Below are 19,804 nucleotides of genomic sequence, written 5' to 3'. Positions count from 1 at the left end.
GGAAGGGTGATGGCAAAAATTATTAACCATGAACGTGCTGGCTTGGTAAAACAAAACCTCATTGCAGAGAAGCCCAGCCCCAAACCCTCCTACACACTTGGCTTGCACACAAAGTCATGCATGTGCTGATCATGGCTCATCATGCCCACCCAGCCCACCATCTCTTTTTCCCATCTGCTCCTGCGTACCCACCCAGGGCTCACACCCTCTCCTGTCCTGCCTGCACCTCCCAGCACACAGGTCCCTGCCCAAAGCTCTTACAGCCAGGCTGGCTCCTGAGCCTTTACTGACTCCTTTGGGAACACTGCCACAGGACAGGGAGGAGAAGTTCCCCATCAAGATCTTCTCCCACCTGCACAGAGCAGTCCAACAAGGGCAGGAGAACTGGAGCCAGGTGGATTTTAGAGTGAGACAATGCCTGTCCTGCCATCACTGGCACAGGTTTGGGGACAGCATCTCAGGAATCTGCCTCCCTTGATGAGCCAGAGACAGGTGCTCCCCCTTGCCCTGCTACAGCACAAGCAGAGCTGGGACCAGCCACAGCTTTGAGGCCTGGGGGAGTTTTTTCTATATTTCTTCTAAAATTTGCAGTTCTTCCTATGCCCTGTTGAAGGAAAAACATAGGACCCAATGGAGGTCTTTGTGCTGGCTTTGGAGTAAGACCTGCGAATTTCTATTTTCAGTTAAAAAAAAGAAAATCCAAACCCTTATTCCATTTTATTGTTTGATCCCAGGCTCTACAGCTGTAAACACAAAAAGCATCTCACTCATTTAAAATCCGCAACCTCTCCACCATAAATCAATCTCCAGATAAATTAGTAACTACATTTCTGGGGGGATCTTTTGTTTTGTTTGTCAATTTTAAAGATTGTGGATTACATAACCAGACATATGGGTATCAACAGCAGCTGCAACTGGAATGCCCAAGGCAAAAAATCCTTTGTCTTGAATTTTAAAGAAGTCTGTTCTCCCCCTACATCCCCACTGAAACAAGTTTCACACTTTGCTACTGGAAACATACCCTGAAGACATTTACATCACAGGCTTTGTTATTATAAAGTTATAGCAAAAGACAAAAGGAACAAGGTTTTGTAACCAGAGGGCAAACATCACAACTGCTAATTTGTTAGGGTGTGACATTTCTGATAATGCCGTTTTAGTCAAGCTCCATATTGTAACTTCATCATGGTATCATATCACAGCACTTAGAAGGAGAGGTACACGTGAACAGATCTATTACCTAAAACAAACAGAGATATTATTAGGAAACTTCTTAGGACTGAGTTGTATATTGACTTCTGGTCAACATTTCCAGAGAACTTCATTAAATTTATGTCATCAAAAACATAACTTATGGACCTTCTGAACGGGAACTCGTACCAGCAGGAGTAACAATTGTTTTTCCCCATTTTGCGATTTATCATCCATTCTATTACATGCTACACGGGCTGTCATTTTTCTTTGAATGTGTTTGATAAAAGACTTCTTGTTCTACTGGGTCAGGTATTATTATTCACCAACATTATGTATTAACCAGCACGGATGCCAGCAGCAGCTGCAGAGCTGGGGTGAGTATCAGAGTAACCCTGGGCTTTTCCCCACTGCACATAAAGTAGGGAGAGGGTTTAGGGGGAGCAGTCCCCATGGTGCCGAGCAGGACACAGGCACCCTGACAGGTTTCTGTAGGACACCAGGAGGCTGCAGGGAGCAAAAACAGCTCAGCCTTCCCCAGCACAGCTCACCTGCACGGGTCAGGGCTGCCTCTGCTCTCCAGCACCCCGGGCAGCTCCATCGCAGCGCCGCTCCCCCACGCAGCCCAGCAATTCCCCAGGGATTTGGGAGCACAGGGGTGGCAGCAGCACTGCCACCAGCGAGGCTGGAGCCATGGGGAGTGTCCCGGCCGCCCTGGCACAGCTGAGCCATGGGCAGGGCAGCGCTGGAGCCTCCTGCTCACCCTGTGCAGTGACTGCTCCGGGCCTCAGCAGGGGCAGGAGCCCTCTCTGCGCTGCTTGCCAGCACTTTAGATGGTCCCTTCTCTGCTGTTAATTATCCTGGCTATTTTTACATTGTTCCCACCCCCCCCCCTTCCTAATTGCCTGATCCTACTTTCCTGATCGTTTTGTGCTGAAGATGAATTTCAGGAGCTCAGGCCATTTCCAGACGCAATTAACACCACCACTCCCCTCATTAGGGAGTGGCCTACTTTCCCTCCAGCGCCGCCATCCCCCCAAACGTTCGGAATGACTTCTTATCCCCCCATAGCTCTCTGGCTAACATTAACTCCTTGTGCTTTGCAGGACTCTTTCTCTCCCTGTCTGCAGCTGCGAAATCCTGCCGGAGGATTGCTGGTTTCCTTCTCAAGTCCTTGCACTGGGAACTTGCAGCTCCCACTCCTGGATGGAGAGCTGTGCTCTGTCCCACTGCAGAGTCCCACTTTGTCACCCATCAGCAGTCAGGGTACACAGCTGACACGGCTCTAGGTGCTGCCCAGACACATAAGAGTGATCCCAGCCCGGAGGGTTTGAAATCAATTCAGAGAAAACAAGGAAAGATCTTGGAAATTCCAGGTTGCAGGGCACAAATGCACAGAGTTTACGGCAAACCTGGCTTTACAGTTGGCTTACAAACCACCCTATAGTAGCCAAGTGCAATTCCTCCTCGAGCTGAACTTCTCTTGCCTTGAGTATGAGTTTTCCTCAAGTAAGAGGAGCTGATTTGGCACAGCAGACTGGACTCTTCCAAGTTCCCTTTCCCACAGTCCAGCATCCTGGTACTGCCATGTCCTACAAACCCATCACTCAGGAAGCAAAACCAAAAGCTTGTTTGCAGAGCTAACCCATCAAGAACCCACATAGGAGGCTAAACTTAATTGTCTGTGGCTGTAGCAATATCAGATAAGCCCTGCAGAGGTAAACAAGCAGACTTGAGGGATTAACATTTTCTTTCATATAAACTTTTTAGGATGCTCTGTTGTCAAAAAGTCCACAGAGATTACTTGTGCTGTAGTAGGTGGCACTTCATTTTCCAGAATCTATGACCCAGCAGAAATTACTGTCAGCTCCCCGAGCAGCCGAAGGGTATCGATTCCCCCGTTACTACAGCAACCCATTAGTTACTCGATTGTGTCTCATGTGCACTGACTAATCTGCCTCAGCAAGGGCTCGGATTTTGACACTTTTTCATTCTAATCTTTAATTAGTTTATTTGATGCGGCCTGCACATTTTATTTTTATACTAAGTAGTCATTGAAAATACAGTCAAACCGAGCAGAGATCAAAGGAGCAAAACCAGTCTGCTGTCAACTAAACTAGTTATGCAAAAAAAATAACAAGGAAAAAAGAGTAGCTTGCCGTATCGAATGTGTAAGCCAGTTTCACTCAGCACTCTTGAAGCTGCACAGAAATCAATGCAGGACACTCCTCCATCCCCAGACTTCACTTGAAATGAAAGTGCCCCTGATATGTCACCTCCTTTGTATCCCCCATTTCAGTGATTACAGTAAAAGACTAGAAAGTGTTCACCAGCAACTTTATCAACTTCCTTTGATACCTGACTCTTGAGAGGAATAGACTTGGAGAGCTGTCTTCCCAAAATAGCCAGAGACTGGGCAGCCTTTAATGGCTTCTCCTCTCTTTGGTGTCAGGTAGTGAGTGAGGGGTCTGCACAACAAACCAAACCTAGACAGAGGAGCAGTATGGTTGGCTAAGACCCACACTTATTCTCACAAACCACTTTACACATAAAACTGCAAGTTTTGGCCACAAACATAAACAATTTTAACTTTATATCACACTCATTAATAAGCCCCTCTTTCACCTGGCAAAAAAAATCCCAGTAGTGGAAACAAAAAAAATCTTCACAGTAATTCAGCAAGTTATGCATATTAAAAAAAACCTACAAAAATGGAAACAATGCAGCACCAAAATCCAAGAAAAAAAAATTTATGTTTAACTGGGGTGCCATAATATCAACATTTTAGATCTCTTTGGGGCACAAAACACCCACCATTCTTGTGCACTTAAATGAACCAACATGTAAAACCAATGACATTCCATAGGTTTTATCCCTGCTCCATTTCTACATGTCAGGGTGTCCACAGGTCTCAGCTGCATGTTTGAGCTTACACAAGCAAGATGCACTTAGTAAAGGGTTTGAATGAATCCCCTCAGTAAAGGGATGAAAAAAATGCTGAATTTTATGCAATAAAGAGAGGTTTTGCTTTAACTTAATTTGATAGCAAACTATGGATTTATGCTATGGCTGTTCTCCAGCTTGATGAATCAAGTGGACAAAAAGGATCCTAAAGAAGAAAGGCTTAGGATAAATATCCAGACATCCAACTGCAGATGCAACATTTCCATTGCTTGGTGTTATCACCAGGCTAGAGGGCAGCAAAAGTTACAATTCAAGCTATGGACTCTGTTTCACCAGTATTCCCCACAATTTAAACTTCACAACACTGAAGAGATAGGAAGCGAACACTTGGACCACTCACTCACCAGCTCCAAGTAACTCCATTTAGCACAATCTCCAGTGCTTCAATCAACTTCAAAAGTCTCAAATAGATGAAATGTGAACAGACTAAAACAGAACAGAATCCAGAATTGGTTTTGTCTATGTGGTGCACATAGACATGTGCCAGCAGTTTTCCAAAACAAACCCACTTTGATCCATTAGGAAATTGATCCAATGTGCTCAAGAGAGTGGCTTGAGTTAACCCAAGTAACCCATTTGTGTTATCATCCCTCTTGAACAATTCCCTGGATGTAATTCATGGAGCTGCAAACCAGTTACTAAATCACAACACTGCTCTCCAGAGAAACCTGACACAGACTGAGCCTGTAACAGAGAGTCAAGTGGTCCACATGTATACAGCCAAGCTGGGCATTCCCTGTTACCTAAATGGCAACCTGTAGGAGCACTGGATTTGGTTGTAAACTGTGCAGTGTTTTATTAAGATACATTTCGCTGAAGATGGACAGAAGCACTAACAAAACACAAAAGAGTTTCTAATCACTGCTGCTGAAGATGCACTAAAACATTAAGGTAAAGCAAGATGCATCTGCACCAACAAAATAACACTTAGAAGATTCAAGGGCATTGGCAATTGGAAACTGACATTTCATACCATTGGACATACAGTTAGGGAATGTGATTGACCAACTTACACTCTCTGACAAGGTGTTTCATATCATCCATCCCTACTTAGCCATAACAAGTGAGACTTTCAGCTCAGCCTTTTTTTCCATAAGGCTAACATTCTACTTAGGAGTAAACCAGTGATATTTGAGGCATAGGGTGAGATCTTAAATCTGTCCTCTGTATGCCTCTAACTCCTGTGTCTTTGGCTGGCTTGGGGAGTAAATACTGGTGTTCTGTCCTCTGAGATTTCCCTTTCAAGAGCTTCCATTTCATCCCAGAGCAGGCCAGGAAAAGCACTCCCCAAAGCCCTTTCCTGTACTAAATGCCTTCTCAATTTCTTAAAAAGTCAGTGAGAGTTCAGTATGTCCCACAAACTACTGTGGAGGTTGTCGATCCAATGCCAAAGGCCCAGCCTTGTTAACACTGCAGCTGAACACAAGGCACGTCAGCCATCCCCTTGAAGTCTATTTTATTTAATTACCACTGTCAACTGCCTATAAGGCTGTTAGTTTAGAAGGAACTTCAGGAAAGTGAGGTGAAGAAGAGAATCAGTGCTAGGAGAGGAAGCTTACAAATGATAGTGATGAATGAGAAAGCAGAAGAGACACTGCATCTAAGTAGCTGCTCCTGAGTCTTTATACACCATTACATATGCAGTTACACACAAATAAAGCATATTCATGCTCCTCTCCATATCATATTTCATTCTAGTGTATGAATCATTTGATATGCCTGTAAGCAGAGTCCAGATTCAAGAATATTAAGGAATTTCACAGATACAGTAATAATGAAACAAAATTCCTAAGCCAGAGAAAAACCAGCTGTGTGTAATCCATTATGTCACAGGACTGTCATGTTGCTCAACAGAAAAGTCTGTTTTTTGCCTGGCCAGGAATCACCCTAACCTACAGCAAAATATAAATTATGCTTCAGGACATTATATATTTGTTTTGCAAACATAACTTGACTTTAGACACTTCCAAGAATAAAGGAATATGCAGATGTGCATCCACTGGTAGTGACATGACAGAGCTCCTGTTCTGCTGGAGCAGAACACCCCTCAAGCACAAGTTCTGGCAGCATCACCATGTCCATGGGCCACATCCTCACACTGGTACTGATTAGTGTAATCCCTTTGCTGCAAGGCAGCTCTGCAGAAGAGCCCCAGAGGAACATGTGGTTTAACAGCCTGTGTGCTAAGTGAGGGCAGGAACCAGTGGAGAGGAAAAGAACAGGGCTGTAGCAGCCAGTTTATCACACTTGAACCAAGGACTTGCTCCTCTCATATACTGCCCTTCCCAGCTGCCATGGCTTGGAGGCATTTTCTCTGCTCAGGGAGAGCTGTGCTCGTGGCAGCTCCCCCATGGTGGCTGGCAGTGATCCCATCACTGCTGTGTGGAGCATTAAGGTCAATATGCCTGTAACCATAAATACTCAAATACATTTTGCTAATGATCAACCATCGTCACTGAGCAAAGACAAATGTGTTCACCACACACTCCAAGAGCACCACAGCATTGCTTTCAGAGGAAAATACACTGAAGAACCTGGACTTCTTGTCCCTGGAAATAAGCCATGTCTTCATGGCCTAGTCACCTCTATAAATACAATGAAGTATGGTAAATACATCTGGGATTACATTAGACACTGAGCAATTTGGGAAGATTGGTCGACTGTGGAAATCTAAAATGGTCCCACTAAAGCAGCTTAAGTGCTACTAGCTAAGCAGGTTTGGAGCCCACATTTCAATGCACAATACCATTCTCTGTGGGAACTCACTTTGCAAAACTGTCCAGGCTCAATGTTCATTACTAGACTGCTTGATGATTTACTGTGTCATAAACTGGAACTTCTCCTAGTGCCCTTTGTGTTGATGATGTCATTTGAAGATCACTTCTCTTTATGGTTGGTACATGCAGTAAAAAGATTTACAGTGTTCATATGCCTCCACCAATGGCTCTTCTGTACAACCTTTAAGATCCAAACCCTGTTAGAGGGTGGGATTCATCTCACCTAACCAATATCCCAAAGCCAGGCCAGTTTTGCTGTAAGGGCTGTTCTATAGAAAACAAAAAAAGAAGAGACATGTCCAGATCATGAATCTTTCCACATAGCTCAACCATCTGCTTGATGAATCCAAGCCAGGATAAAGTCACATATTTATCTGACAAAGCTGTAGATGTTCAGCAGGGTAGGACAGGACAGACTAGAGAGACCTCTGCCCTGTAAGCAGAATAATTTAAAAGGAGAGGGGGTGTATTAAGATGATACATGTCCACCTTATCTGTATGTTTATACCTGGTTGAATCCAACTTGCATGATATATTAGTGAGATTCTTCCTTCAAGTTTCACTTATCCTGGAAAGACAGTGAAACAAGAACAAGTGCAAAGATCCAAACTTAAGGCATTCATAAAGCTAAATCACATCACAATTCTCAGGTTTCTGCAGATGCAAGCCCCGTGACAAGCAGAGAAGAGCAGCGGTGGTGGATTTATCCCAGTATTCTCCAACTCTACAGGTGCACCACTCCTGTCTCACTGAGCTTTGGGGTAGAAGTGTCCCAGGAAGGGTTTAGCCATTTTCACCAGTAACAGAGAGTTCATCACAGGCATGATGAAAACCAAGCCACAGCAGCCACTGATCTCAGCTTCAGTTGCAGGGAATATTTACTCCTCTCATCTCATGGGACCAACATGCAATTTTGGCACCACATCAAGTGGAGATATCCACATTTCTGGGTGCTCAGGTACCCATCTTCCCAAGTCACCTGTGGGACACCAGCAGGAACACCAGTCAGCATCTCATCCCAAAATCCAACCTCTGCACACCCAGCAAAAATTAAACCAATTGCACAACATCCCACCTCTTTAAGATCCTGTAGCAAAATTAGTAAAACATGCAGCTACTCTATGTCATTTTTATTGTATATAAAAAGAACCCATTACATTTATTTGTTACTTTTTGTTGCTGTCACAAATGCCTAAATAATCCTTCAGTGTTTAGAAACAAGCCACTGGGGACCAATGAGACACATTTATTGTAATTACATGATTCTTCTAATTAATTTTTGTCAGGAAATTTGAAAGTAAAAATCTCTAGCTAAATGGTCCCCCCCTCCTCGCTTCCCTTCAGCCAACAGACACGTTCCTGAGCCTTGTTTAAAAAGCTCGTTTTCTTTTTGCCTAGTTGAAATAAAGTGGAATTGTAATTGAGAGTGGGCAGAAAGGAGAGAACATTGTCATTAGACCACATTGTTTAAATCAACCCCTAACAAGCATTTCATTGCGTTTGGGTCATTAACTACATTTGAGTGAAAAATGTAGTTTGCCTGGCAAATTGGTTGGTGGCCAAATGCCTCTAACTGGAGACTTGCCTGGGTGAAACCCAGAGACCACAGCACAGGCACACAAATTTTACAGGTGGGAAAGTTAACCATAAAGGAAGCATGTTTCAAACCTGCATTTAAAAAGTGAATGCTCATCAAAGATACACACAAAATTTGATATTTACTGATCTATGAGGTTTTACAGCCTGAGGCAGTATTCTCATAATTTATTCTATTCTCCCCTGTGACACAGATCACTGAATGTCATAGAGTAATTCAGATGAGATAGCCTGTAATTAGGGATTAATGCTATCAACTGCTGGACTCACAGCCACTTGTGACATGTGATACCCAGGTGATTTTACTAAAACAGTTCACCAGATCCCTGGAGAAGCCTCAAACAAATCCATTTGAATAGTCAACCCCCCTTTCCCAAGCCACACCAGTACTTGGCAATATTTCTCTTTCTCTGACACGGCCCAGCAGGGAGCTGACCTGCCAGATGCTCAGCAGATGTCATTTGCCCCACCTCTTTGGTGGTCCAGAGCTGAGTGTCCTGACAGAATTCCTGTTCCCAACCAGGAGCCTTGCAGCAGACACACCATAACTTCAGTCTGAGTCTCAGCCTCTCCCCATGGCCAAGTCCTCCCTGAATGAGTTGTAACTCTTCTGTCAGGACTCTACCCATTGGCATTTTCTACCAAGCCTCTGCTACAGCTTTTAAATTATAACACTGGTTACACACAAGACCTGAAATTCCTCCTCAGTATTCCTGGTGCTGACATACTTAAGACATGTGACTGATTGACCCATTCATTTTCTTCTTGTGACAATTATCCCTCAACCTCTCCCAGTTCTTGCTCATGCCAGTGGTTTGATGCTCCATTATCCTCTGCCAATCCTATTTTCAATCCTTCTCAGCAGCAGCAGCAGCAAATCTCTCCTCATTGTCTGTTTCCTGCACATGTGGTTCCACTGGGACAACACATAACATGGGGACAGTGTCTAACAGTGTCTACCATTGTATTTGGTCCCTGCTCATCTCTTGCTGCATGCCATACTAACTGCAGAGATACTTATTTGAAACAACCCCTAGTTATTCTCTCCTATCCTCCTATTTATGGAAAAGCACTGATTAACCAGAAGTATTTTTATTTAAACCAAAAACCAATTTATATTATATAAGAAAAAAAAGGTCAGGTAGATACTCCATTTATCACTATTACAAAGGGCTGTAACACAGTGATGAAAAGAAAGAGAAATTAATTACAAGTCAGAGGCTGCAATAACTCTCTCTGTAATTGTGACGAAAAATTTAAATTAACATTTCTGTCACCAGGAGAAGTTTGATTAATTTTACAATAGTGGAGATGCTATCACCTTAATATTGGTGGGTAAGGAAATTTTACTATTTGCAATTTAGATGTAGATCATTTCTTTAAGACTCAAAAAGTGCCTGCGAGGCACCTTCACACTTTATTAACAGCTCAATCAGTGCCATGCTAGAAATAATTAGCCAAGAGACCATGTAGTAAATACATCTAGACTAGGAAACCTGCAGAATAAGAAGCACATGATAAAATCCAGACCCCTAGAAGAGGAACAGCCTCTATCCAAAGTGACTGCTGCTGCCCAGCTGCCTGCTATGGCACCCTGCCTTCAGGGAAACAACACAAATACCAGGGTTTCTGACAGATTTAGTTTGTTTTGTGGTTTTACGCCTCTGCTTGGCTGCAAAGCCCAAGGGCAGAGGGGATGGATCCAAGCAGTGGTCACTGCCATTGCACCCTGCCATGGCAGCCAGCCCCATGCCCCATGCCCTGGTGCCATCCAAGGGGCTGCCTTCCCTCTGGGGCTGGTGGGTGCAAGAGGTGGGAGGGAGAAGAGCTGCTGAGGAAAGCAGTTGCTGGCAGATGGTGAGTGAAATGCTGTAGGAAAGAAACTGGGGCCAGCAGGGATTCCCATGGTGTAGGACCAGGGGCTCTGCAGCAGCCAGGCAGGCCTCCTGCCCCCAGCCCATGGACACAGGCTTTGCCTTCTGGAGTCTGTTTTGTTTTCCTCAGCTTTCAGTCCTGACCAGAGTCAGGGTCTCAGACACGGCTTGGACATGCACAGCCCCTGGTCTTCCGGAACACCAGCAGGCTTTGATATTAAACACCCCACAGACAGACCCTGGCCAGGCCCTGCTTTCTCTGCAACTTGAGGGTTTCCTGCCCCTTCAGACAGTGCAAAGCTCCATGCAGGACAGGACAGGACCCAGGCAGCCTCTCCACTCCTGCTGGGAGCAGAGGCACCCTTTGATCTCAGCCTTGGAGCTTCAGGCTTTGCAGAGAGCAGCATCAGAGCAGGGAAGGGCAGCACTGCCTTGGGAACCCCTCTAGGACCACTGATGTCAACAGCCCAAACATCCCAGTCTGCACTGTGCCTGTAAGGGGAAATCCATGTGTTCCTGTCCCCTGAAGACCTTCCCCAGCTGCAGCACACAAGGAAGCAGGGGAGGTGACCCAGAGGGGGCACCAGAGCCCTGCAGCCAGGCTCTGTGGGTGACACCAGAACCCAGCCTCTGCTACCACAGCAACCCATGCAAAAGCCCAAGGATATAATGCAAGAAAGTAAGGATCAGACCAAAACCCTGGGAAGCTTTCCCAGTTCTTCTCTGCACTATTTAACAAGGGCCATTAATGTCTTTCTTTCATAAACACTGTGAATGACAAAAATCTGAGAAATAAAATTAGCCTAATGAAAATGTTCTGGTTCTAAGGCAATCAATGGCATTTGGCTTACAGAGAAAGGGAAACACAGCTCCCATCTGTACTCTGCTCCCTGAAGTCAGCCAGGCTGACTGTTTGCAGCATGGATCAGTGAACCATTCCTTAGGGGAACCAAACCCAGATGAACAGCATTCATCTCCCTCCTTCAAGATCAAACTGACCCACATGGGAAGTTTCAAGAGCGCTCTCAACACTGTGAGTTTAGGGAAAGTTGGAGCACTTGAAGTTTCTCTGCACCTAATTGTGTCTAATAAACCACAGGACTTGCTGCACCCAGATGCTGAGCAGAAAGGAGCTGAGATTGTGCTCATGGGGGTTGCACAGTCTGCAACACTGACCATGGGTGCAGGGGCTCCTGAAAGTATTGGGATGAGCAGGGCAGAAGGGGCTTTCTAATGCTGTCAGCTTGGAAGCAATATTAAACAGTTGATACAAAATTTTCACTGAACTTCTTTAGATAGAGTGAAGTTAAATGGGGAGAGGAGGAGTAGGAAGGAGAAAAAAGTTGAAAAAGGGAGGATGGAAGGCAGGATGGAAGGAAGGATGGAAGGAAACAGAGGGTAATACAACCAAAGCAATGAATTCACCATTCAAAGAACTTTAGAAAATAGGACTTTTCCCTAAAAAGTTGAAGATCTTTACAAGGAATGCTATGAATAAATGTTTACTCCAGCAGTGAAGATATGCCCAAAAGCAGGCAGGAGCTAGCACTGCCACAGTCTGCACAGACAGCTCCAAAGCCTTTGTGCTGGAGAGAGAGAGAGAGGCAAGTGCTCTGTCAAGTGCCAGGCCCTTTCCTGAGACACATCAGCACAGGCTCTGACAAATGGTACCTCCAGGATGGCTGTCAGAGGCTGTCACTGGGCATGTTCCAGCACCAGTGTAATTCACCATGACAGTAACAGGCATGGGGCAGCACAAGGTCCCCAAACCACACTCATTTAAGTAACTGGAAAGCCAAGGAAAGCACAGGCTGGCCAAGGAGGTGAACTGCAGCAGGCACATAACAAATGTTTATTGCACATGGCTAAGGTAAGGCCACGTTCCTTCCTCCTCTTGAGCTGACACAAAATTTAATGGGAGATCTTTATAAGGACAGGCTATGGAAAGAGGCACTAAAGGCTGTTTCCAATGACATTTAGAAGTAGGCCACAATAAAAAGAGGAAATTATAAAATACAGATACCAGACTGGCTGCAAAACTTAAAGTGGAATTTCTGCATGTTCTGAACATTGTTGTAAGCCAAGGAGAAACAGCTGCCCACTGAAAAAACAGCTGGAAAAGCAAGATATGGAAAGCAGAGTAAGTGTAAGAGGACAATTCCACTGGAGCAGTGTGGACTGCAGTCTGAGCTGCAGATGTCCATAGAACTGGACCATCCCAAAAAAAACAGCACTGGGAACAAAAACACAGCACAGTCCTACCAACTCCAGCCACCAAAAGCATTTACCCAATGATAGGGTCAGTATCATCAGGCAACTAAAACTCCAAATTGTTTCAGTAGTTTCATGGCTGAGCCGCATCTTGGGACAAGGCACTGCCAGTATCCTCCAAGGAGAAGAATTTTCTGGCTAGTCAGTGATAATCCTTTGCCAAGACAATTTAGACCTGCAAACAGGTTTTAATGTAAAGGAACTAAACAAAGTAAAGTAAATGACTTAGTTGTTTACTTAGTTAGTAAACTAAACCTCCCCTTTAGTGCTTTGGTGGCACACAGCAGAAGTGGACAGGCCCTGGTGACAACATCCCCTCCCCACCTCTGCTGCTGTAGATGCCTTTTGCCAGTAGCTGGCACTGCCAGAGTATAACAGAAACATGAACTACCAGTCCTCCACTAAGTATTTGACAGATTAAACATTGCCTTGAGCTTTATTTCTTCAGCAGAGTTATGAAAAACTAACTTCCACTGGAATTAGCATTTAGTGGTAGCTTGCAGAGTGGCTGCCTGAGGCTCTGCTCTGGAGCACATCTGCATCTGGCAGGGGATCCCTCTGACCCATCAGATCTGTCTCCTGCTCTCATGGCACTGCAAAAGCAGGAGCTGAGATCTGGTGCTCAGCTGCCCTGCAGGGATGACCACCATGAGAACAGAGCACAGCTTGTGTGCCGCAGAGGCTGGTTCTAATGTTCTGGAATTAATCATAGCCCAATTGGAGTTTGTCCCAGAGGTCTGATGGAGTCATCCCCAAGGAGGGAGGCTAACAGGGGCAAGATGCTGTACATCTTCCCACATAGCAATTGAAAGAAGAAAAAACAGGAGAAATCATACGATTCTTTATTTGAGAGCTAAAGACACATTTAGAACTTATGAGTCACCCAAAAGAGCCACATAATTGTGTGACCTGGCAAGATAGGAGGCTTTCCAAGAAACTTACTGTCTCTGGACAAACAGATGTCATAAAGTACTCAGCTTCTCTGTTACATGTTTTCTTCATCCTCATCTCCAACAAGAAGTAGTTTCTCAGCTCAGGCAGCAGCCACAGAGAATCAATTGAACCTGCTTATTGAGAAAATACTTTCAAACAACTGATTCCTTATCATAAAGGATGCACTTGGGAACTACACACCATCTGTGAATTAGAGCCAAAAGCTCTCTAAAACTTCATGTCTTTGAATGGTAAAGCCTTTAAGAGGGAAGGGGAAAAAAAGGAAAAGGAAGGAAATCCGGGTCCAATAACATTCCTAGCAGCAGTTTACCTTTGACTACTGAGGGGAAAAAAAAGAAAATCATTAAATGTATCTCTCACAGAATCCATTTTACAAGCTAATGTCACTTTGCTTTGCTTTCAATCAGAGATTAAGGTTAATCTCCAGAACTACTGGCACACATGCAGACACAGTGAAAAAATGCAAATAATTCCACCAAGGAGGCACAGAGAAGAAAGCTCTTTCTTCACCAGAAATCTATTACACTACATTAAAATGCACCATCTGATTTACAGTCCCTGTTGGGTGCTGAAGTACAGCTGGGAACAGGCAGAAGCTCTGAATACAGCACCAAGAAAGCAAATTACAAATGAGTGCACGTGTAGCTGTGTCCAGTGGGGGCAGGGGGCAAACATGGGCACAGGCTTTGAGTGCTTGTGGATTACTGACCTAAACACACCTCATTTTCTGCCCATTGTGACAGCTCTGCAACGAGCCTGAATGAATGCAGAAGGGTCCATTTATGGAGATACACCCCTCATGGTGCCCTATAGCACAAACAAGCAGTGACCACTTCCCAAGCCCTCCATGGAGTAGTTTGATTCCCTAGGGATGAACAGGAAACCCCAGCAAGAGAATAAATGTTGTACACAAAAACATCACCTCCCAAGATTGCTGTGTGCTAGACACAGCTCCCCTGCACTGAAGGCAGATGTCTGACCCCATAACAGCTGGAACTAGGCAGCCACCAGGATTGCATCAGTGTGTTTCTCCTGAAAGAGAGTGACAGCTTTATTCCAGGGCTGGAGTCCACAGCACCATCCTTAACAAAAGGTACCCAAGGTGCAAGGTACTGCTGGGAAAAAATAAAAAAGAAAAAAAAAAGGAAAATTTAAAGTTTTTTATTCCAATTACAAAACTGTAAAATTGTCCAGAAGTCATGTAACACAGACACTGTATTTCAGTCCTTTCAAATACAAGTATTGGTCCTTAAAATGAATGGACCTGAAAGGGGTGTGTAACAGGTCAGATAAACATGGTGAAGAACACACTAAGGGACAAGCCACTTCCATTCCCTAGTGCCAAGCTTTTCTGTCCTGCCCCTCAACAGGTTTTGAGAGACCATCCTCCAAAACATTCCCCAGCTGGTCTGGCTTCAGCTGTGCCCTAAACTGTCCCACCACTGGAGTCTGATGCTGCTTGCCTGTACCATTCCAAAGCTTTTTTCCTCCCTTATTCTCTTTCTCCTCACTTTTCCTTGCTTGGTTTTGTCTGTGCTTAACCAGAGCATGACTTTACTGGCCACAACTGACCTGGCATTTCACTGACATGTTGGTCTATTTACAATTATATTGCTGACAGAACCATACTTTCCTTTTAACTTGAATTTTCCCCTTGCAGACCCATTAACAGCCACAGAAAATCTGGCAAATAATTGTTTTTGCTGTGGAGTAATTCCCTACATCCCAAATTTTCTTTAAAGCTGGCTGTACCACTGCAGCACATCCACCTGAGTAGAAGCACACACAGAGTAGAGCAAACCCCATTTGGGACTGCATGAAAAAGACAATCTGGAAATGTGTCAGCAAGGAAAGCCTGAGGACACTATTTTGTAAAATGTGTCTGAAAGCTGTGGAAGGTCTGTCTTGTAGTCAAGACCTCATCATTAAAATTCAATCAAGAAAGACAGTATAACCTTCTAAGTTAAAACACTAAATAAAAGGAGATCAAGATAAATAGCAGATATCATCTGAGCCAGTCATAAGAACGGATGTGCATCAATCTCCAAAAAAAGTCACTCAAGATGGATAACACCAAAAGACAACATCTTGATAATCAGTTTTACAGTGATGGATTGAGGGAAAGTTTAATGAGTCAACTACCAGTCTGGAATTTCATTAGAGACTTTACAAGAGCTAGAAAAACCTGTAAAAACATAAGAAAAATCTGCCTTGTAAAATACAATAGTGAATACATTTCTGTCCACACAGTGAATTATCACATACATTTGTGTCAGGAGGAGTTTGACTGGAATCTACTGCAGAAAATCCACTGCCTACCACTCTGTAATTTAGCAGTCGTGAGAGCTGATCTTACATAATGTGATTGTATTTTAATGTCTTCTATGAGACAAAGGCTCATTAGTCATTCCCTAAAGAGAAGCACAAGCTGAAGTCACATGTCATTATACCAGGGTGTGTGGTGCTCACCACTCTCTTCACACTAAACTTCAAGTCAGGCTCTGCAGGCAAATGCAATCTGATGGAAGGACCCTTAAGGATGTGAAGCTGGATTTTAGCTTCAAACTAAAATAAAGTGTGTTTCATCTTCCACATTTACAGGTATCATGATTTAACACCAGCCAGGAGCTCAGCCCCACACAGCTGCTCACTCTCTCCTCCTCAGTGGGACAGGGAGAGAATCAGAAGGGTGAAAGAAAATTCTTGTGTAGAAATGAAGACAGTTTCATGGGTCAAACAAAAGCTTCGCAAGAGCAAAGAAAAACAAGGCACTCATTACCCACTTCCTGTGGTCAGGCAGGTGTTCATCCATCCCCAGGAAAGCAGAAATGGGAAATGGTGATTAGGGAGGACAAACACCATTGCTCTGAACCTGACACCCCCTGCTCTACCTGCTGAGCATGATGCCCTGTGGGCTGGGACATCCCTTGGGTCAGTTGGGATCAGCTGCTCCAGCTATGTCCCCTCCCAGCTCCTTGTGCACCCCCAGCCTTCTCACTGGGGGGGTAGGGAGAGGAGCAGCAGAGGCCTTGACTCTGTGTAAGCACTGCCCAGCAAACAGCCCCAAATTACCAACACTCCTCCCAGCACAAATCTAAAACCCAGCTCCATACTAGCTACCAGGAGGAATACTGACTGATCCAACCCAATTCAGCACAGCAGGGCTGGTAAAAAACATACCATGTTTCTTGGGTCAAATCCTCATTTTATTTAAAGCAGCTTGCCCTGGATACAGCTGATCTCTAGATGACTTCGCAGCCAAGGGCTGTGCTGACATTGCATCAGTAGAGAAGCACCCATGTTTGTTAAAACAGCACTCTCCTCTTTACAGAACACACTCGGTGCACTCCTCCTCTGGAGGCTTTGCTCCCCCATTTGTTAATCCACCTGGCCATTTGCCATGCTTATCTCTGGGGTATAAATCCAAATCCATGTCACACACGCTGATTCAGGAGCTACAAGGCCAACATGGAGCTCAAAAACCTCAGAGAGTGCTGCAACATAACAAGAGGGTCCCAATTTGACTGTTTAAAGTAAAACTCTAAGTTTTTAAACTTTTAGTTTGAGAAAAGATAGTTTTCTCCCTGTTGTTGATCCAAATGCCATAAGCAATGTGAATGCTAATATCACAGACACACAGTGATTATCAAACTCTCTAGGTGCTGCATTAAATATGTTGCCAACAGCATGTTTCTCACTGGAAGGCAACTCACTTCATAAGATTTTCTTCTTTTATGGCTGAAAGATTTTTCCTTATTACATTAAAAGTGTATAATAATGATCCAGCAATGTGAGCATCATGAACAAGAGCATAACCCTGTACCCAAGATATCTGTGCAAATTAATGACATAGGCAAAAACACCAGGAGAAAAGTTCAACTATCAAAATAGCTATATAGCCCCTGAGAGTACCTAGCAGTGATAAAATAGCTTATTATCCCTTTTGTAGGATAGCTATTTGTGAAAAATTTACATTTTCATACTCTAGAAATGAATTATTAATAACAATGAGCACATCCTTGCCAACAAAGTCCTGCCTGTGTAATCCATGTGGAGAGACAACACCACAAGGTGCTGCAGCCTGGTGCAACATTGACTGCAAGGGGGCAGAGCTTGGAGCTGAAGCCACACCTGTGCTTCACCAGAACAGGCATCCCGGATATTTCAGTTTTAATCCAAGCTTCCACCCCAGTGAGGGCTGGGTAGCATCTCAAGAGGCAGGGAGAGACCAAGCCCAGCCTGGCCAGGCAGATAACTCGGTGTGGGCACCCTGGCAGTGGCTGCAGGGGCTCTTCATTCCTAAGGCAGAGAGATCTCACTGCCACAAAATTCAACTCCTTCCTCTGATGCCTTAAATTTTTAGGTTTTATATTTTTCAGATGCTGTACTGCTCTAGTGTATAACTGAATTCCATACAGTGTTAGTAAGCTCTCTTCACATTTTGGCCAGACAAAACAATCCTTCTGGGCCTGAGAACCAAGGACACCCTCTGCCTCAGGCCCTGAACACTATAAAAAAGTTAATCAGGAGGGAGCAAACTGGGGGGAAGATGAGTCCTTACCTGAAGCTGTAATTGGAGAATTAACCCCTGATATGCAAATAGACCAAACTTATATCTGAAAAACTCATGACCATTGTCCATCTTGGGTGTAGCCTTTGTGAGGCTTTGCACTGCCCAAGGTGTATCTATTGAAGGCCTTTAATAAATTCCCACTTTATTCTCTAACTCTGTCTGGCCTCTGTTCTAGGTAGCCTCTCCAGGCATCACCCCCAGGGACATTGGCCACACCATGGAGCCCAGTTTGCAAGGAGGACCAGGACCTTCTCCCAAACTCAGTATAGTCAGAACTAAATACAAGCAAGCCTGTGCTGCTTTCTCCAGAAGCCAGAGCAGTGACCATTTCTGCAGTTTCCATTTTTAAAAAGTTATATTCTTGCATGAGGAGAGATCTCTGTGTCCCTTGCAGGGTTCCCACTGCCACCAGGTCTGCCCAAAGGGTGAGTCTCAGGAAAGGCTGTCAGAGCATCCCTGTGACACTCACCAGCAAGAACAGGGCAGGAAATCATCTGTTAAACTGTGAAAAAATGAACATATTTAACAGATGTTGAAGCGAATACCTTTCTGGAAACCAAGCTGGCAGACGTTTGGGTCTTCCTAAGTGGATAATTGATCACAAGGCTATGCCAGTGATGTTACAGCAATGAAACAAGGAGGGAACTGGGAATTAAGGATCTCAAATAAGCCTGTCAAAAACATGTAATAATACTGTCAGATCAATTTGCTGTCAAATACAGGTATGATGTGATAAAACCACAGAGTTTTTAGTACATTATATTATTGAAGCAGTAATTTAAGAACACCTTCCAGGTAATAAATTACAATAAATCAAAATTTAAAACTTGAAAGCATGCACCAGAAGACACACGGTGTATGATATGAGAAAGACAAGTAAATTTAAGCCATATTCCCGAGCTAGAATAAAGCAAGTTCAATTGCTTTAGAAAGATAATGATCAAAACCTATTTTTGTATTAAATCAATAAATCTTGCAAAGTTATAAAGAAAAACCTGATAAATACTCCTGCCCTTCACCCTCCTGTGTGTCTTAGTGCAGCATAAGCAAAGGTGATAAAGGAGTTCAAGAGAATGTCCTCAGAAAACACAGCGGTCAGTCATAAATACTGCACAAACACAATGGGTGGCATTTACAAAGAAGTTTTACATAAGAAAAGTCCAATTACTCTGACCAACATCACTTCACCAAAAAGAAAAATATTTAGGGAAAAACCTGGCTTTCATTTAAAAATGACTTATTTATAATTTAAAAAGAAAGCGGGGGAGGGGAATGTTCATTAAAAGAATGTTAATGTCTTCCAATTTCCCCAAAAATGAGTGTATCTACAGCTCATAGTCCATAATTCACCTGTTTCTGTCCTCCAGCACAACAAAAGGGCAAGAAGAAAAATCTGAAGTCAGAGGTTGGACCAGATGGGAAAACGCCATTGGGATGAGCACAAAAACACATCTGCTTAAACAGCTTCAATAGGATGCAACCAGCAGGACAATGTCATGTCTGATGCTGCCTCAGGGCCTGTCATGGTTTAACCCCAGCCTCTCACTCCTCAGCTCCTCACAGGTGGGGTGAGGAGCAGAAGAGGTCTTGGCTCAGTGTAGGCT

This window comes from Camarhynchus parvulus, chromosome 12 (assembly GCF_901933205.1).
Source record: "Camarhynchus parvulus chromosome 12, STF_HiC, whole genome shotgun sequence".
Taxonomy (NCBI): domain Eukaryota; kingdom Metazoa; phylum Chordata; class Aves; order Passeriformes; family Thraupidae; genus Camarhynchus; species Camarhynchus parvulus.
This window is presented reverse-complemented; position numbering follows the sequence as displayed.